The sequence below is a fragment of the Equus asinus genome, chromosome 29 (genome assembly GCF_041296235.1).
Source record: "Equus asinus isolate D_3611 breed Donkey chromosome 29, EquAss-T2T_v2, whole genome shotgun sequence".
NCBI classification, from domain to species: Eukaryota; Metazoa; Chordata; class Mammalia; order Perissodactyla; family Equidae; genus Equus; species Equus asinus.
The window spans coordinates 41,357,563-41,376,700 of NC_091818.1; positions in this window are offsets into that span (position 1 = coordinate 41,357,563).

Sequence of the window (19,138 nt, forward strand, 5' to 3'; positions counted from 1 at the left end):
TTGGTGAGTAACGATATGGGGGAATTTCAACCGCCTTTCGCCGGTCGCCGGTGAGAATGATGGGCCAACAATTGGTGACTCAGCAGAAATTATACTTTAAGACACTTCAGCGGCTGCTGAAGGCGATTTCAGTTTCGGTTTCTCCCACCGAGTTACAGAGAACATTGCTGGCAATATCTCTAAACAACCGTGACTTGGCGTCGGGAAACTCAAACGGGGCACACTCCCCAGTGCCCAGAAAAACCAAATTTGGGGAGCTCTCAATCAGCAGGCCGACTCTATGTGAATGATTTAGTGGCGGCCTCGTCAGGAAGTGCCGGAGTGGATCTCATGGCTCAGAGACAGTCATCATAGATTGTGTTGACGAAACCTTTCTTGTTCCTACCAATGTACAGGGACCTTTACAATCAGGATATTTTGGTTTGTTAATGGGACGCTCTAGTTCAGCTTTGAAGGGCTTAAACATCATTCCCAGAGTAATTGATGCTGACTATCAAGGTGAAATAATAATCATGATCCGTTTATCTAGTTATTATGTGATAGAAGCTTTTATGAGGATAGCTCAGTTGGTATTAATACCTTACTTGTCCCCTGCTCACACCTCGATTTCAGTTTCGGTTTCTCCCGCTGAGTTACAGAGGATATTGCAATATCTACACATTGCCCCTGGTTCCCTGAGGATGGCACCTTGGACGTTGAGTTGTGGGAAATGGCTGGCAAGGCACTAAAGTCTCGCTTTGAGCATGGCCTTTTAAAGGATGTACATATCTTAACGACTTGGGGAACAGCATGTACTGCACTGTTCCCTTTGTGGGATCTATCGGATGAGGAAAACTTGGCCTCTTTCACCGGAGCGCCCTTCAGGCAAAGCTGAGGAGGCGCCGCCACTGCCTCCTCCGCCTTGCACGCCGCCAAGAGACTCTTTTAAAAGGGCCGTTAGTAAGTCTCAGACAAATTTTGAACAAACGTCCTCAGACGATGACGATTTACCATTCCCCCCTCCTTTAGAGAAGCGTTTCGCCTTCAAGAACCCTCCTGTCTTGCCTACTGCTCCTCCTTGTACTCCACCAGCCCCATATGTTGATTCCAGGCAGTATAGTGTGGTTCATAATTGCCTTCGGGAAGGATTAAATCGTGGAGATCCTGATGTTTTTTTCCTGTGCCTTCCCGGTGATGGTCAATCATGGGCAAAGAGAACATGAATCCCTTCTTTTTGGGGTGTTTAAGGAACTGAAAAAGAGCATTAGAGAGAATGGAGTGCAGTCACCTTTCACTGTCGGGATGATAGAGGCACTGGGAGCCAGTTATCGTATGCTACCCTGTGATTGGCTTTTGCTCACAAAGACTCTTTTGTCACATGCTGAATATACTCTTTTCAGGTCTGAGTATAACGAGATATCTGTATCCTGATCTATGGATAATCTATCTTTAAACCCCCGTCTCCCAATCAGTGCCGACATGTTACAGGGGGTCGGCCAATATGCGACGCCTCAAGCACAGGCTGAGGCAAATGGAATGTTGCATAGACAATGTTCAGAAGTGGCATTAGCAGCCTGGAAGGCAACTCTCCCTTCAGGGGCAGACAAAGCCACCAATTCCTTTGTGAACGTCCGACAAGGGCCAAATGAGCCATACATAGAATTTATTGACCGTCTCCAGCAGGCAATTGAGAGACAAATAGCTCATCCGGAAGCAGCTCAAATTATCCTGTTGAAAATAGCCTTTGAAAATGCTAATGCTGATTGCCAGTCTGCTATGTCTCACCTTAAAGGGTGAACTCACACCTTAGGGGATATGCTGGAGCCTGTCAGGAAGTAGGAACTCATAGTCATGTGGCCAAAGTAATGGCAGCAGCGTTTTCACAGCTGCCCAAAGGTGCTTTTTGATAATGCCTGTTTTAAGTGCGGAAGACCTGGACACCGTGGAAAACAATGCAAGTCCGGTCCTAAAGATATCCCTGGTAAAGGAGGGCCAGCCGATACTAAAAAGCCGCCTTCTAAACCATGTCCTTGGTGCTGACGGGGATTCCATTGGGTGAATCAATGTTGCTCTAAAATTAATGTAGATGGTAATCTAATCAACTGTCACTTGGCGTCGGGAAACTTGAAATGGGGCACACTCCCCAGTGCCCCAAAAAACGAAGTTTGGGGAGCTCCGCTGCCAAGAGGAGGGCCAGTGGCTTTGGCCACACTGGCGGCGGTGCTTTATAGCCTCACCCACTTGGCCTCCCCATTGGCCTAAAAAGCAAACCTCTGCATCTGTACAAGGTGTATGGGAGCTTATGACGCCTGAGGGAAGTGATCACCTGCTCAAAGTCAGAGGACCTGAAAACAGAATTGCCTTAATTACACCCTACGTTCTTCCAACTCCATACTCCCTATGGGGGTGACAAATAAAAATGGCAAGCAATAGGATATATTGGAGTATATGAGGAAGCCATTTGGTATAAACCTAATTCGGTCTGACTTTGTTTTTCCAAAAGGGACTGACTGTGGCCATTGAGCATGCATTGTATATCTGCTTAGACATTTTGAGATAAAGGTGCAACTTCCCTCCCCCTCCCAAGGTTGGCGTCTCCTTAAAGATTAAGCATCTTTCTTTAGGCTGGGAACTGATTGCAGCACTCATCTGTGACCGCCCAGCTCGAGGCAACAGACCTGCCACCCTGCGGGGTTCACTGAGACAGCAGACCTATCTGCCGTTTCCATCAATGGCTGTGCCTACAGAGGAGCCTCCTGACTATTGCAAAAGGGACGTTTCAATCATATGTGAAACATGCTCTTTGAGGGTATGTAACCACCCTGTATACCCCCACTTCTTTGGAGTGCTCTGTTCCTTTGTGGAAAGACTCTCCCGGGTTATAATCCTCAGATTTAAGCTCAGAATAAACTCACCCAAATTTTCATTTGTAGATTGGTTATGGATTATTTTCCTCGACAGGGGTGAGATTTGCTTTCTCAATGGAAACTATCTCTAAACGTTAATCCTTTTTCCTAGGGGCCGCTGATGTTATTAACATTCGTCCCATACCTATTCAATGGAAAACTACCACGCCTGTATGGATAGATCAGTGGCCCCTTCCAAAAGAAAAATTACAGGCTTTAAAGATGCTAGTACAGGAGTAACTAAAATTAGGCCATATTGTACCCTCAAACACCCCAGTATTTGTGATAAAAAAGAAATCTGAAAAATGGAGATTACTCCAGGACTTAAGGGCAGTTAATGCTGTCATGCAACCTATGGGGGCTTCACAGAAGGGAGTGCCAAACCCTTCTTCAATACCTGAGAATTGGCAAATTGTTGTTACTGACATTAGAGACTGTTTCTTTTCTCTGCCTTTGTGCGCCGCTGATAGGGAAAAGCTCACATTCACTGTCCCAGTTTATAACATTCAAGAGGTCCCCCAGAGATATCAGTGGAAGGTCTTGCCTCAGGGCATGAAAAACAGTCCTACCATATGCCAACAATTAGTAGGAGAGGTGTTATTAACTTTTCGAAGCAAATACCCTACTATACAACTTTACCATTATATGGACGATATTTTATTAGCAGCGCCTACTAAAAATTTTTCATTAACAGCATACCAACAATTAATTGAATTGCTAAAAGGCAAAGGCCTGCTTATGGCTCAAGATAAAGTACAGTTTTCCTCCCCCTGGAAATTTCTAGGATTAATGATTGATAGACACCTGGTAAAGCCATGCATTCCCTCTATTTCCATACCCAATACTTTAACATTAGTTACATTGCAACAGCTTTTAGGAAATATCAATTGGATGTGTCCTTTTCTTGGCATCCCGACACATTCTCTGAGTCACTTGTTTTCCTTGCTACATCGTGACTCTTCCCCTCTTCTACACGCAGTCTTATCCCTGAGGCAAAACAAGAACTAAGCCTAGTAAACAAGGCTCTGACCTCCCAATTTTTAAATCGCTTTGATCCAGAAATTCCCTTACGCCTTTATGTGATAAACACACCTAAGAGTCCTACTGTTATTCAAAGGGGATGTTTGCGGTGTTTACAATTGCGAGGCGCTGACCCTCAGACCATTTTTTAACCTTGCACATCTTCTCAATTTGATCATCTCCTCGGTTATCTCTTCCCAACCTATTCCTGATGCCTTAACGTGGTTCACTGACGGCTCTGGAAAAACCAGAAAAGCCAGTATAGCTTGGTTTGCTAATAGTGACTGGCAGACCAAAGTCTCTCAGGGACATTCAACTACTCAAATTGCAGAATTGGCAGCTGTGCACCTTTCCTTCTGTTCCTTTGAATATTCTTACGGATTCTGCTTATGTAGCTAATGCTGTCCCGCTTTTGCCCTCTGTTTTAAACTTTCATCAAACCACACAAGATATTTTCACTCATTTTCTGAGAATCAAGCAATCATGGTCCCAGCAAACTCACTCCTGCTTTATTGCACACATATGCTCTCACACTCCTCTTCCTGGTCCTTTATCTCAAGGGAATACTATTGTTGATTCTGTTGTAGCCAATGTTTGACTTGACTGTCCTGCGTTTACAGCAGCATGTTCATTTCACGCCTTACATCATTGCAATGCTCCAGCTCTGTGCTTGCGCTTTCACTTAAAACGACAGGCTGCACAAATAATTGCTGGTTGCCCAGCCTGTCAACAATCTTCCCTAGCCACCTCTCCCTTCGCTGCTGATGGGGTTAACCCTCGTGGACTATACAGCAATGATCTTTGGCAAACGGGCACAACAATATTTCCACCTTTTGGACGTTTCAAGTATATTATCGCTTCTGTTGACACTCACTCTCGATTTCTTTTTGCATCGGCACATACAAAAAAATAGCGCTAAACAAGTCATTCGTCATTGGCTTGCTATATTTGCTTTCGTGGGGTCTCCTACATGCATTAAAACTGATAATGGTCCCGAGTTCTCAACGCAAATTTTCTGCCAATTTTGTGCAAATTGGAATATTATCCATAAAACTGGCATCCCCTATAATTCTATGGGACAAGCTATTATTGAGCGATGTCATAGAACGCTGAAGGCTGCTTTACAAAAAATGAAAGGGGCAAATGAGTATTATAAGAATGATCTGCAAGGTATTCTCAATCTCGCCTTATTTACTTTAAATTTTTTTGAATCTAGCAGAGGATGGCACATCAGCTGCAGAAAGATATATGGGTCAAACTCAGAACCATATGGCCCAACAAAGGCCGCATTACACACATCTGTTTTGACACAATATCTCGGCAAAGTGTGGATTAAAACGTCCTTATACGGATATCTGGGAGGGCCCATTTATGGTTAAATGTGAGAAGAGAGGAGCTCTTTGTGTTTTGACAGATAAAGGCATTGAGTGCATTCCATCAAAACGCGCACGGCCTGCTCTGGAATAACCAGAAAATGGACAAACTGATAAGTAAATCAGTTTTTTTCTTTTTCCTCTTTTCCTCTCTAATGCATGTTGAGGTGACTTCAGAGCATGAGAATCTCACATATTGGGCCTTTATTCCTAATGCTCCTCTCTCTACTCCGGTTACTTGGTGGCATGCCAATTCCCCTTTGTCCTCTAACGATTCTGATTGGACAGGAGGAACCCGGGTACCCCGACAACAACATACAGGCCTGCACCAAAAGGAAGAAGAACTTCTGGTGAGGTATGCTAACAATTCACCTTTTTGTATGGTTTATTAAAACAAAAGCACAACATGTGTCGCCTTTCAGGAACAAATGTATTTGTATCACCAACCTAAGAAAGGACAACAGGCAGCCAATCTGACATACATTACTGCTATATCAACATCTTACGAAGACAAAAGTAATGTCACACAAGTTCCTTCCATCCCAATTTGCCCTCCAAAAACTGATTGGTGTTACAAACAATACTCAGTACAGTGGTCCCCTTGCCATACAGCATATCCAAGGCTGGGCAACATCTTTGGGGCCAACGTGCTGGATTAGGGACTTCATGGACACCTTTTGAGTGACAATCATACTTGGGCCTTCAACAGATAAAGTCAGAAACCTATAACATGGAGCGAACACAGCCTATCTGGACCCCTTTTACAACTATCTCACAATGAGACAGTGTGCAGCCCCCTCACACAGGAATATTGAGGATCGGGTTGCCTTTTATATCATGACAATTGTCCCATGGCAAGTATGGGAATGAAACTGGCAATTATTTACTAACATTGGTCAAAAATGTTTCTGATACCGTTATGATTTGTACCACCCATCCTTATGTGTTATTATGGGGAAACAGTGTCCCTGCTATCCAAGAATCTTCTGGTATGTATGTGGTTAATATTTCTCCCCCATATTGGTATTCTGATTGTTTAACACATTATAATGTAACCTCATTGAATGTGACCTATGTAATGGTGTTAAAAGAAGAGCACATATTTGGTTACCTGTTTCTCTAAATAGGACATGGTCCGAAGAGCATGCTCTACATATCCTCCTTGAGTCCATGAGAAAATTACGCCCTAATCGGTTTTTGGCTACGCTAATCGCGTTCATTGTGTCTGCGGTGATTATCATTGTATCAGCTGCTACAGCTACTACTGCCTTTGTTAACAGTGTTCAAATAGCCCATAAGGTGGAGTCCGTCTTGGTAAATGTCACTCAAAAATTACAGACACAGGTGGATATTGATAAAGGGCTAATGTCAGGATTGCAGGCATTAGAGGCAGCAGTAAAGTGGCTGGGAGAGGAGCAAAATGCATTAAATATGCGTATGAAACTAAAATGTGACTGGCAATTTACCGTGCAATGCGTTACCCCCCTACTGTATAATAGCTCGCTGACATCTTGGCAAGAAATAAAAAAACATTTGCAGGGGGCATTTAATACCTCCCTGGCCAATGACATCACTGGGCTACAAGCTCAGTTAGAGAGGCAGTTACAAGAAGTACATAAGGTGTTCTCTCAAAAAATATTTCAAGACATTGAAAATGCGTTACACTGGCTAGAGCCCTCCAGTTGGTTCTCAGGCCTCAATTTACACATATTTGTTAATGCTGGTGTGATTTTGATATTATCCACGTTAATAGTTTATGTTTTACGTCTGCTGTGCTCCCTGAAAAAACAAAAAAGTCAACAAGAGCAAGCATTGGTTATGATGGGCCTTCTGGCCTCAGCACAACATGATGCCTTCCTTGCTTTAAAAAACAAAAAGCGGGGAAATATTGCCTCCCCTGACACACAGGAAGGGTTAATAATCACTGGATAAAGCTTGCCAACAAACTGTGACCCGGATGTGAGAAGGCTGGTTAGCCAATGATGGGTAAGACCTCCAGGAGGAGGCAACCTAAGACAGGCGTCGGCTGCACAGGGGCACAGATGGAGACATGATATTGGGAGCAGGAGGGACCGTTGCCTAGGAGGCCTTGCATGCTCCAAGAGAAAGTATACGAGCACAGCAATAACATGATAATATCAAAACAGAGGCCAAGGGAGGGCTCCTTGAGAAATCACTAAGAATTCTTGGCATTGGCTAATTACTTCATCCAGAACACCTGTGTATGTTTAACAGCTGTGAGCTATGTATATATTGAAACGCTGGTTATAATAAACTCAGAGTGGCCATCAGCCGTCTCCGCATCTATCCTGATGTGTACATTGGATTGCGACACCGACAAAGATGTGAAGACTGAAGGAACTATATTGTCTAACTAATTCAGAGCTGTTCACAAAAGAAGACCAAATTTTAATAATATTGAAAAAGCTAGACTTTTGGTTTCTGGTCACAAAGATAAAGAACTTGTAAGTCAACACTTCCTTGCTCATAACAAGAGAAAAGATAGACAAACTAAGAATCAACAACTCTCCTTAGATCCATCAGAAAATTGAAGTCACAGGGAAAATTGCAGACCCCAAAATTGGAGAGACTGATTGATGCAGAGAATCACAACTCCATGGGAGCAGGTGAACAACAAAGTTAGTGGACGGACATTAGTCAATTTCAAGGCTTACTAGAAAGCTGCAGCAATCAAGACAGTTTGGTACAGGTGAATGTACAGACAGGTTGATTAATGGAACAGAATAGGGAGCCACACTAATAGAGTGAATTCACCTTTGATAAAAGAACAAAGGCAATCTAATGGAGAATGAATAGGTTTTCAACAAATGGTGATGGAGCAACTAGATATCCACATGTAAAAAGTGAATCTAGATCCAGACCTCATAGCTTTCACAGAAGTTGACTCAAAATGACTTATCGACCAGAGTATAAAATGGAAAACTATAAAACCCTACAAGATAACATAGATGAAAATCTAGATGATCTTGGGCATGGTGATGGCTTTTTAGATACTACAGCAAATGCCCAACCTACATAAGAAAAAAATTGTTAGACTTCATTAAAATAATAATAATTCTGCTCCGTGAAAAATACTATAAAGAGAATGCAAAGACAAACCACAGAGTGGCAGGAAATATTTGCAAAACACATATCTAATGAAGAGATCATTATCCAAAATATCAAAAACCACTTATAACTCTGTAGTAATAGTAAGAAAACAAAAAACTGAATTCCAAATTGAACATAAGATCTGAAAAAATGCTTCACCAAAGAAGACATACAGATGGCAGATAAGCATATGAAAATTTGCTAAACATCATTTGTCATTCAGGAATTGTAAATTAAAAAAAATGAGATACCACTACACATCTTTTAGAACATCGTAAATCCAAAACAGTGACAATAACAAGTGCTGGCAAAAATCTAAATAAGAAACAGTGACAATGACAAGTGCCGATAAGGATGTGGAGCAACAGGAATGCTCTTTCATTATCTGTGGGAATGCAAAATGGTAAAGCCATTTTGGAAGGTAGCTTGTTTCTTTCAAAATAAAATGTATTTTTACCATATGGTCGAGCAATTGCAGTCCTTGGCATATACACAAATAAGTTGAAAACTTCACACAGAGTTTATAAGAGCTTTTAATAATTGTCAAATTGTGTAGGGAGGTAGATTGGATACAGACACTATGTTGTGTTAATACAGTAGAATCTTATTCAGTGATAAGAAGAAATGAACTAGCAATCCAACAAAAGACATGGAGGAATTTTCAATGAATATCACTAACTTGAAAAAAGCCAGTCTTAACATGCTACATGCTGTATAACATACTGTATAAAGCTACATAAAACTGTATGACATTTTGGAAAAGGATAGCTATGGAAACAATAAGAAGATCAAGGTTCCAGGGATTTGGAGGAAGAGAAAAAGGGAAGGATGGATAAGTAAAGCACAGATGATTTTTAAGGTAATGAAAGTATTCGGAATGTAGACAGTAATGGTGAATATAAGTCAATAGATAGTTTTCGATATTAACTATACGACACAGAGTGAACTCTAATGTAAGCCATGAACATTAGTTAATTGTGATATATCAGTATTGGCTCATTTGTTGTCACAAATGTCCCGCAGTGAAGGCATGATGCTAATAATAGGGATAACTGAGGATTAGGGAGAAACTCTCTGTACTTTATGTGTATTTTTCTGTAAATCAAAAAATACTTTAAAAAAGTAAAGTTATTAATAAAAATAAAACATGTATGTTTCAATTTTTATTCCTTCTAATATTTTATTCCCATTAATTTAAAAAACTGTTTTGAGCACCTGTTAAGAGTCAGATTTTGTGATTTTCTTATGACACAACTGTTAAAATATTAAGTACTCATGTAGTCAAAATGTTGGTATTTTTGATAGTTCTGAGGTCTGCGAAGGTGAACTGGAACAGGAGGTGCATTCGATCTCTGATAATCACCTACACTTTAGTGGACCAGCTTAGCAGATCTCCAGACGTAATTTCACGAGATCATGTGGAGTTTTCTTGGGAAACTGGATTCAGAGGAATATTTCTTTCATAAGGAAAGTGGAATTGTGGAATCAGAGCTCAAGGGACCATCCATCTCTGTGAGTTGACTTGCTTATCTCTGCATGTTTGTGGCAGCTCTCTTAGGCTAGAAATTTTCTGCCTGCACAGCATTTAAAGATGCCAAAATTCTTTCATAACTTTCCCAGCAAAGTAATGATTTCATTCCATACTGGCTTGAAGTAGCACAAAGGTAGAGTATTTATTTATTCTCTGGGGCTATAGGATGGTTCAGACATGAAGCCCAGATGGTGTGGTCTGTGAGTGGCACCTATGCCCATGGGGCAAGAACATCCTTGTAACTGAAGAATTGAGCCAATTGAGCAAAATTCTAAGCTGGGTAATCATTTCTGCATTGTATTCTATGGAGTTGAAGCTGTCAAAAATATTCCCTGCCAGTAAGAGCCAAGGAAAATTGCCATTTCAGTCACAAGAGAGTTGAAAAATAATGAAATCCATTGTATATGTTCAGCTAAGATATTCCAAGTAAAAGGCCAAAGAGTTATACCAATATTAGTCTATTTGGAATTAGTGTCAGGAAAGCTGACTTTCAGAAGGAAGGGTGCAATGATCTTGAATGCTAACCTAAGACCTGGAACCACAAGTTATGACAAAACCAGAAGACAAGCAGGAACAAGCCTGTTTCTCAAATCAAAAATACTGAAGCCAACAAGGAAATCTACCATAAAAAAACCAAGAGATCCAACAAAGAGGAAAAAAATCACACAAGAAGAAATAAAATATTAGAGTAATTTGAGCATGACACGAAAATATTTGGTTTAACACTCTCAAAGGAGTCAAGAAGGGACAAATGTTTGTGAAAGGACAAAGAAACTAAGTAAGAAAAGACAGATGGGAGAAAGAACTAAATGGAAGTCTTACAGAAAAATAATTTGAATGAAAAAAGGCAAACCTCAATAGATGCCATAAACAGGGTATTAGACACAACAGCTAAGAATTTTTAATTAGTGATTGTTTTTGGAACATACTTGATTTCTCTTTATCTACCGAAGTCAATGACAATAGTATATTCTGATGATTTCCATGTCAAAGAGGTTAATTGCTGCTATCTTCCCAGAAAATATTATTTTGCCTCTAAAGATTTTTGATGTTTGCTTTCAACGTTAAGCTATATTTACAAATATTTGGCTTCACTCTTTATATTATCTGTTATATAATTTACCAGTTTCAACCCCGTTGCTTTTATGCATGTCTACCCCTCTTGGTTCCTTCTTCCTGACCATCCTTCAAGTGCTTTCACTTCGACTCCACAGTTGAAAGCTGAATTAGGTCAATTCAGATTTAACCAGCAATTCAGTGATTCAGTCATTTCAGGGTTAAAATGAGTCTCTTTCAGGAACTTTTCCATCCACAGAAATATACGCAAAGGCAACTGCAAGCCCCCTCACTCCTTCTTTTGCTGGCTGTCTTGTTCTGACCAGAAGATAACAGCAGTGCATAGGCTCTGTTTCTTTCTCACAGGTCACTTTTGTGTTCCCCTCACAATCCAGGGAAACTTTCACATGTCATGTTTTCACCTGGAATAAGATAAAATAGCTGGCATTGCTATTGGGACACACAAAATGGGAGCTTGTGGAATTGCATCTGCCAGGAAAAATCGCTAATACCCTGCAATGACATCTGAGACAAGGTATGGAAGAGCTATGCACCATCATTAAAGATCTCTTAGCTGAAACTGTCATAACCTTCAAACAACATTCTCCATTTAATAGCCCCTATGGTCAGTTTTAAAGGCAGACAAAATTGAGTGGTGACTCACAGCTGACTATTATAACCTAAATGTGATTGCCCTGCCAAATATTACTGAAGTCATCAAGGACATCCAAAGGACTCCAAGTGACTACCTTGCTGGCATTGATTTGGGTACGATGTTATACTCCATCTGGTTTGACCTGATATTTGAAGGCACTCAGTTGACTTTCTCCCAGCCTCCTGTGGGTACATCAGAAGCACTGCTGTTTCACACAACCTCTGCCTCTAGGATTGAAACAGTGAAATAATAGCACATTTTGGCATCATATGATGATATCTTTTTGTGGAGCCTTGCTTTATAACAAGTGACTCAAAATCTTAAGTCTCTCAGAAGTTGTTAGTATAGTAGGGGCTGGGCCACTGCCTCTCACAAATTTCAAGTGCCTGCCAAATTACTCATAGTCCTTGGTAACCTTATGTATCTCTGGGTACCACCACTCTGGCTATGCCTGTTGGAGTTTATGGACCAAGCATGACCCTAAAGACTGTCCATGGGTTTGGGGAACAAACGGCTGCCACAAGGCACCTTGCAGGAGACACCTTAGAAAAACAGATACTTGAGCCTACTGGGCTCTTGCAGACTGATGTCCTTTGCCCTAGGCAGTTGCCTGAGGATTCAGATTCCTCTCTTCTGTGGGTGGGAGACCCTTTTCACATGGGCAACTTGGCCCAGACACAGAGCCTCCTTGGTTAAATGGCAATAGCTCCTCAGGACAGGGACAATCTCCTGGAGGATGACTTCCTCCATGCTCAGCACCTCATCTGACAGTGGGGTAACTGGAGGCAGCCCCTCTGCCTGACCCCTTGGCAAAATGAGGACTCCCTTGGGATGATGGAGGTGACACTCTTAAACAGAATGGAGCTCAGTTGCCAGTGACGGCATTCCACCCTGACCTGGATGAGACAGAGAGCTCAGCTCAGTAGGCAGGGTTTAAAGCTGTCCATTTGGCCCTTCCAAGAAGCCCTGAAGAGATGCCTACCTGAGGTCTGAGTTTTTACCTATTCATGGGCAGCTGCTAATAGTCTTGAGACACGAACTGGAAAATGGAAAAAGTATAATTTTTTTTGAAGAAGAAGATTAGCCCTGAGTTAACATCCACCACCAATCCTCCTCTTTTTGCTGAGAAAGATTAGCCTTGATCTAACATCTGTGCCCATCTTCCTTTACTTTATATGTGGGGCACCTGCCAGAGCATGGCTTGATAAGCAGTGCGTAGGTCTCCATCCATGATTGGAACTGGTGAACCTCAGGCCACAGAGGTGGAGCATGCAAATTGAACTGGTATGCCCAAGGCTTGCCCCAAGCATAATTTTTTATTATAAGTGAAAATGATTTCAGCAGTCTACGTAGGACAGTCATTGGTCCATTTTCTCCTTCCGTTTGAGTAACCCATGTCTCAGCTCTCACCATATATGTTTGGAACAAGGACAAAGAGGAAAAAGAGCCAGCAGGCCTCATCCAGCATGTTTAGAAGCAACGCAGAGAGAATTAATGGAGTCTGATTTAACTTCAGTTTAATTAATACCTAGGCTAGCTTGAATATGTAAACTTCTTTGGAAACTGAAAGAATGAAAAGGAGAAAAAAAGGCTCAGTGGTTATAATTCTTAATGAATCAATACCTTGATGGATTGAGGTGTAGTAGAAACCACAGAGGAAGAGAACTGATCAGAATGGAATGTGTTAAAGTTAAGATTTCAGAGATGAAGCAGTTGTAAGTAAATGCAGTAGTAGTTACCTCATGTACTGTAGATACAAGTAGAAGGTCTCAAGAGTTGAGGACATCAGAACATTGAGAAGCTCACATTGTCTGAATGAACAAGGATGATGTCTACTTATCCTGAGAAGGATTTATAAACATTGTAAACATTATAAAGATGCTGAAAACAGTGAACTGAGAAGTGGGTAACATTGTAAGATCAAGACAGTGTCATTGTTAAAAGGACAGTCCTGTGCTTCTGTCTTTCTAAAGAATTTAAAATTCCAGATGCAATGAGCTATTGTCTGACCATTCCCTATTCCAACCTTTGCTCTTGCAACATTACATTCTGAGTGTTAGGTTCTGAATAAACATAGGAAGGAAGTACTGGTTGGGAATAGGTCCAAATCTTAGCAATTCAGAACGGGGTTCCATAGCGCTGGGGTGTAGGGTGTGGTTGGAGGTTATTAGCTTGTTCGGTACAGGGTGTGTGTCTCTGACCTTGGCAATGACAATGAGAATGGTGGAGCAGCTTCCTACTACTTCCCCCAAAGCCACATCAGTTCTCTGTCAGAGGTTGTAGTTCAGGAAACTGAACTTAAATCTTCATCTTCCTTAAAGCTGTAATCAGAAATTCTACCTATTCTATTAGAAATTATAACATACTATTCTATTCTAACACTTGCAAATATTTAACTGATATCCATTATTTATAAAGCAGGTGGAAAATATCCTATGGTTGATAATTGATATTTGATGCTCATTTATCAATATTGATAACTAGGAGCAAATCTCTCTACCCACATTACAATTCTCCAGAAAATAAAGCAAATATAAACTTTGATCTTTCATTCATTTCAGAAATTAATAAAAAGAACAACCATCATCCCCTCCAAAAATGTGGAAAATTGACAATGACTCAGGTCTTTGAAGGAGTAGAGAAAAATAGAAATAATTTTAATTATAATCCAGACACATCCAATATATGTGTGTATATAAATATCCCAACACTGTAAAAGTATACTGTTTATTACTTTAGGACCTTATTCCAATCAATGCTTCCTTTCCATTGTTTATTCAGAAGCTCGTACTCAGAATACAGTATGATAAGAGCGAAGATTAGAACATGGAATGGTTAGATACATCATTGCATCAGAAGTTGTTGAATATCTTTAAAAGGATAAATAGGTAAGTTCAAACTGGTATTAGTAACACTATAATTCCCCTTAAGTGGGTCTAGATATTAAAATTTAACAATATTCTGACAGTATACCTGCCATTTGAATGAGTGAATTCAGTGGGACAGATGGCAGAGGAGTTTGATAATTACACCTATCTTTTTTTTTTTTTTTGAGAAAGATCAGGCCTGAGCTAACATCTACTGCCAATCCTTCTCTTTTTGCTGTGGAAGACTGACCCTGCGCTAACATCTGTGCCCATCTTCCTCTGCTTTATACGTGAGATACCTGCCACAGCATGGCTTGCCAAGCGGTGCCATGTCCACACCTGGTTTCCTAACGTGTGAACTCTGGGCTACTGAATTGGAACATGCTCGCTTAACCACTGAACCACTGGCCCAGCCCCAGGAGATTGATAATTAGAAGGCTGACTAAGGAAGAAAATTCTGCAGACAAGACTCAAATACCATCCACAGTCAAAGAGGACACAAGGGACGATCAGGCTTTGGAATATCAACTAGTATATTTTTGAACTCAGTTTCTTCAGTTTGTGGTATCTATAATTGAGATCATGAGGCAATCCCAAACATCTCCAGTTTAAAGTATTTACTGAGGCCACCCAATTCTGGACAACCTCCTCGCTGATTATGAATGATTCTTGGAACCTCTAATCTCATGGCTCTCAAGAGGCTCATTACACGTGTGCCCAGGAGATCCACGGTGAGAATACAGGAGCTACGCCTGACTATTGGGATATATAAGAAATCTATTGAATATGTAAATCATTTTGGTTAGTATTGCCATCCTAATATTGTCTTTCATTTATGAACATGATTGTCTTTGGATATATTTGCCTCTTTTTAAATTTCTTCATGTAACTTTGTAATTTTGAGTTTAAAAATCTTTTACCTCTGTTAATTTATTCCAAAGTATTTTATCATGCTATAATAAATGGAATAGATTTTTTAAATTTCCTTCTCAGATTGTTCATTTCTAGTGTATAGAAATTTAATTGTTCTGGATTGATTTTTTATCCTGCATCATGGCTCAGAATGTTTCTTAGTTCCAACTGTTTATTGTTTGATTTTTAGGGTTTTCTACACATAGGATGATATCATCTTGGAACAGAGATAATGCTACTTTTTCCTTTCCATTTTGGAAACATATTATTTCTTTTTATTGTCTTATTTCTGGAACTATGCCTTCCAGGACTTCACTAAGTGTGGCAAAAGCAGACAAATTTTTCACATTATTGATTTTAGGGGAAAATGCTTTCAGTCTTTCACACTGAGTATGATGTCAGCTGTGAATTTTTTGTGTACAGACTTCATCATGTTGCAGAATATTCTTTCTCTTTCTAGTTTGTTGAGTGGTTTTTATGATGAAAGGATGTTGAGTTTTGTGAGGTGCTTTTTCCACATCAATTGAGATGATCAGTAGTTTTTCCTTCATCCTGATAATGTGGTGTATTGCATTTACTACTTTTTGTATGTTGAACAATCATAGCATTCCAGCAATGAATCCTAATTGTTCATGACATAAATCTTTTAGTAAATGATAAATTCAGCTTCATAGTAGTTTTTGAGAATTCTTTAATTCTCTAATCATATGGAATATTTGTCTTTAGTTGATTTTATTGTAGTATCATTTTTCTCGTTTGTATCAGTGTAATGCTGGCCTTGTAGAATGAGTTAGGAAGTTTTCTCTCCTTCAGGTTTGCAAGTATTAAGAATGATTATTGTTAATTCTGCTTTAAACACTTGTAAGAATTCAATAGGGAAGAAATCTAGTCCTGGGCTTTCTTTGTTGGGAGGTTTTTACTTATTCAATCACTTTTGTCGTTATAGGTCTACTCAGGTTTTCTATTTTTTCGTGATTCTGTCTTTGTAGTTTATGTGATTCTAGGAATTTTCCATTTCATCAAGGTTTCTCAATTTGTTGGCATACACTTGTTCATAGCATTCTCTTTTCTATTTCTTTATTGATTTTCTTTCTGGTTGTTTTTTCCATTATGGAAAGTGGAGCATTGAAGTTTCCCACTAGTTTTGTAGTAAGATCTATTTTTCCCTTCAATTCTGTCAATGTGGTTTTCACATATTTTGGAACTCTGATGTTTGGTACATATAAGTTTAAAACTGTTCTGTTTTCTTGGTGGATTGACCCTTTTATTCATATACAATATCCTTTGTGTCTCCTGTCACAATTTTTGTTGTAAAAGTTTTTATCTAATACTAGAGTAGCCATACTAGCTCTCTCTTGCTTACTCTATTCATGGAATATCTTTTACCATCTTTCCCTTTCAAACTATTTATGTCCTTAGGTCTAATATGAGTCTCTTATAGAGAATTTAATCCTGTTCTTTTAATCCATTCCATCAATCTCTACTTTTTGATTGGGGAAGTTTATTTACATTTAAAGTACTTACTGATAGGGAAAGACTTACATTTTTACTTTTTTCCCATGTGATATGTCTCTTATTTCCCCCATTACTACTTTCCTTTGTTTTTAGATGATGTTTGCTTGTGATATGTTTTGCTGTTTTTCTCACTTTCAATTGTGTTTATACTATTGTTATTACCTTTGTGGCTACCATAGTGATTTTAGATAACATTTTAAAGTTATAATGACATATTGAATTGATACCAAGTGAACTGTAGCAAGGTACAAAAGCTCAACTCCTATACAGCTGTGTTCCCTTCTCCCAATTAATGTTATTGATGTCACTGGTTTCATGTTTTTTTATGAATTTGTCTTTAAAATTTTTTAGAAATGAAAAAGTAATATTAATATTATAAACTAATATTAAGAAAGTATATCATTTTATATTTGTCCATATATTTACCTTTACTGGACATCTGTATATCTTCATATGCTTTGAGTTACTCTTTAGTGTCCTTTCGTGTGAACCTGAATGACTCCCTTTGCATTTATCGTAGGGCACTTCAAAGAGTAATCAGCTCCTTGAGCTTTTGTTTATCTGAGATTCTCTTAATTATTCCCTCATTTTTGAAGGATATTTTTACCTTGTATAGAGCTTGGTTGACAGGTTTTTTTCTTTCAGCACTTTAAATACATCATCTTACTGCCTTATGTTCCCCATGGTTTCTGATGAGTAATCTATTGATACTCTTATCCAGGACCTTTTGTACCTGATGAGTCATGATTTCTTTGCAGCTTCTCTTGTCTTTCTTTTTCAACAATTTGTATGTATTGTATGTAGATATGGATATCTTTGAATTAATCCTAATTGTCGTTCTTGGGTATCTCATATTTGTTGATTATTCACGTCTTACATTCAGTTGGGGGCTTTTGTTCATTATTTCTTCAAATAATCTCTCCATCCCATTCTCTCTTTCTTATCCCTCTGGAAATCTGAAAATGAATATATTTACATGATGGTGCCTTATATGTCCTTTAGGATCTGTTCACACTTCTTCATATTTTCTTTCTATTCCTTAGGCTCCATAATTTTCACAGGTTTTTTGAAATTAACATTTTATTCTTATATGATTTACTTTATTTCCTTTAGTTCTTTTTCTAAACCTGTACCTGCAACTATTGCTTCCTCTCATCACCACATTCATCTGTCACAACCACTAGGCTATCTAAAATGATTATCTTTAGCTGAAACCAAAACAAAAATATATATAACTCACAGTTTTTCCTAAAATGATTATTGGGATCCTACTCCATAATTATTTGGATTGAATCATTTTGATAGACTGCAATTGTATCATTTTTATTTTTTATAGTGTTTCCATGGGCAATGTTTTAATCAATTTGTTAAAATTAATCTTCAAGAGTTGCTCCCCTGGGAAGATGAGTGTATATGACAAAGGTAGCCAAATAAATTCCTGGGCCTGTTCCAGGAAGGAAAAGGATAAGGAGAGGAAACAAAGGTTCAAGAAAGCATATTATCTAACTAATTCACAACTGATCAAAAAGAGAGCCATATTTTAATAATATTGAAAAAGCTAGACTTCCAGTTTCTGCTCTCAAATGTAGAGAACTTGGGACTCAAGACTTCCATTCTCATAAGAAGAACAAAGTTACACAAACTAAAAACTATATCTAATAAAGGATAGGTATCAAAAATATACAAAGAACTATTAAAACTCAAGAGTAATGAAACAAATGATCCAATTTAAAAATAAGCAAAGGATCCGTACAGACACTTCACCAAAGAAGATATACAGAAGGCAAATAAGCATATGAAAAGTTGTTCAACATCATTTGCCATTATAGAATTGCAAATTTAAAAGAAAGATATACCAGTACATATCTATTTGAATGATAGTTTCAACATTGGCCCATCAGTTGTCACAAATGTCTCTCAGTAATGCAAGATGCTAATAATAATAATTTGAAAATGGGAGGGATGGGTGAGTTGGGGGAGGAAAAACCCTACGGGAACTCTCTGGTCTTTATGTGCAATTTATCTGTAAATCCAAAATTACTCTAAAAAGTAAAGTATGTTCCAATGTTTATTCCTTCTAACAGTTTATTCCCATTAATTAAAAATGTTTTAGCACCTCCTAAGAGTCAGATTTTCGGACTGTCTTATGACACAGTTGTTAAAGGATCTGTTATACATGTAGTCAAGATGTCAGTGTTTCTGATAGTTCTGAG